This window comes from Myotis davidii, unplaced genomic scaffold (genome assembly GCF_000327345.1).
Source record: "Myotis davidii unplaced genomic scaffold, ASM32734v1 scaffold845, whole genome shotgun sequence".
Classification (NCBI taxonomy): Eukaryota; Metazoa; Chordata; class Mammalia; order Chiroptera; family Vespertilionidae; genus Myotis; species Myotis davidii.
In genome coordinates, this window is record NW_006296223.1 from 649,275 (window position 1) to 651,648 (window position 2,374).

Here is a 2,374-nt window from a genome sequence, read left to right on the forward strand (position 1 = left end):
TAGGAACCGCTGGCCGACGCCTCCGGAGGCACCAGGCCACGAGCAGACACAGCCCAGCGTCTCCTGAGGAAGGTCGAGTCCCGACGCTGACAGGCGGGCAGGGGTTCTGCCGTGACGGGGTCCAGGGGACTTCTAGGATCAGTTCCTTTGCCCAAGAAACTAGATAGAAGTCTAACAGGAGCCTTGGGGGGCGGTGAGATTGGGGAGCCCAGCCTGGGTGACCATGGCAACTGCTGGGCCTCCGGCTCCCCGTCTGTGAAATGGGCGCTGGGAGGTGCTCACAAGGTCTCCTTCCGCTTGGAGAAGCTCGTTTACCTGGAGGAGACCTGGGCCCGCTCCGCCGCCTCCGGGACCTCAGCTCCCCGGCCGCCCAGACCTGGCGCCGCTCTGTGTCCAGGCTCCGGGCGTCTCCGGCCACTGGGATGCAAGGTTGGTGTCAGAATCCACCCGCCCACAGAGGCTCTTGGCCCTCAGGCCTGGCCGGTGGGGACGCAGCGGGAGGGGGGAGAAGAGAGAGCAAAGGGCCGCTGGAGTGTCCGCCTGTCCCGCCCCCGTCCCTCCAGCTGCGCCCTCTGTCATGTCCCCCCAACGGCGACCTCAGAGGACGTGCTCTAGTCCAAACCCCTCCTCAACCTTCTTGAGCCAAACACGTTTCCTCTAAAATTCCGGCCCAAAACGCAACGATGGGCACGTCGGCTTGTTGCTAAATTGACAGCGTCCCTCCGTGGTTCCGTCCAGGCTGACCCCCCGCGACACCCCAACCTGTTCGTCTCTCCCCCCGATGGGACGGCCGCACACAGCGACGGGAATTAAAAGGGACAGCACGCCTCAGCCTCTCCCAGGCAGCAGACGGGCGCTGGGTGGGCCCCGTGGCTTTCAGGCCGAAGAGAGCACAGGCTACTCCTCCTGCCGGGGGCTTCGCCAAGGGGTTGTGGGCACAGCCGGGCCGGCACCGCCCTCGCCATCAGGGCCGACGGGAGCAAAGGCAGCCCTGCCCCTGCATCTGGCTCCCGTGGGACAGACGGACAGACCCGGACAGGCAGGCAGCAGGCAGCCCGATGACCGAGGCCCAGCGAGACGGGGTCTGGAGACGGGAGGAGGAGGGAGGAGACAGGAGGTGGGCCCCCCTGGGTTGGCAGGAGCCCAGCTGAGAGCAGACGGTGGACGGCCGGCCCTCAGGCGGGGTTACGTCCCAGACACGCGATGATGGGGAACCGGGTGGGGGTGCAGTGGCCGACAGAGGGGGGATGGCCCGAACCTCCATTCATTTTTTGTTATTGGTGTTAATCCTCCCCCGGGGACATTTTCTCATTAATTCTAGAGAGAGTGGAAGACAGAGGGAAAGACAGAGAGAAACATCGACGTGAGAGAGACACATCGACTGGTTGCCTCCTGCACGAGCCCCGACCAGGGCCCAGGCCGGGGAGGAGCCTGCAACCGAGACACGTGCCCTTGACTGGAATTGAACCCGGGACCTCTCGGTCCACAGGCCAAGGCTCTACCCACTGAGCAACCAGCCAGGGCTCAATTTATTTTGAAGGTGGATTGCATGTGATTCTTCTGGAAGATTCCCTGTGGGGTTAGGGGGGAGGTGCTGGAGGAGAGTCTAGGATGACCCTGAGTGTCCGGCCAAGGTCACAAGTTAGAGCCGGCAGCGTCTCGGAGGGAATGAAGCCGCCCGCGGTGTCGCCACACCGCTCGCCGTGGAGGAGCGCGGCTCCCGTGAGAGCCCACCCACGTCCACGGACACGTTCGCACGGTCACAGCGCCTTGTGCTCGCCTTTCTGAGGCTGACGGAGCTGAGACCAGAGGGGTGGGGAGGTGACGGGATACGCATTATCGTTGTCATGGAGATGAGGGGACCCCGTGTTCTGACGTCCCTGTCGGGGATCCCCAGGAGGCGGAGGCTGAGAACGGCGACAGGCGAAAACCGCGAAGAGACGGGCGTCGATGTCCATCTGCAACTCCCGTCTCACCCCACGGGGACGTTCACGCTGCCGTCCCCTCCACGGCCTCCGGGGGCATCACAGCTGACCCCGCGCCCGCGAGCCGCGCTGCTGTGGACAGAGGACTCCGTTCCCAGTGTCCGGGAACCTGAAAGGCAGCCGTCGGAACGGGAGAGGAGCTCACCGTGACACCCCCGGGCCAGGGCTAACGTCCGAAATACACAAACCGCACACGGCCGGCACCACAAAACCGCCCACCGACCCACAACACGGGCACTGGGCCCGCACGGACACGTCTCCGAAGGGGACGGACAGGAGCCAGCAGGCACGGGACACGCAGCTCAATGTCACTGACCCAGAGAGATGCAAGTGACAACCCCAAGGAGGTGCCGCCGCACACCTGCCAGGATGGCCGCCGCCCGCACGTC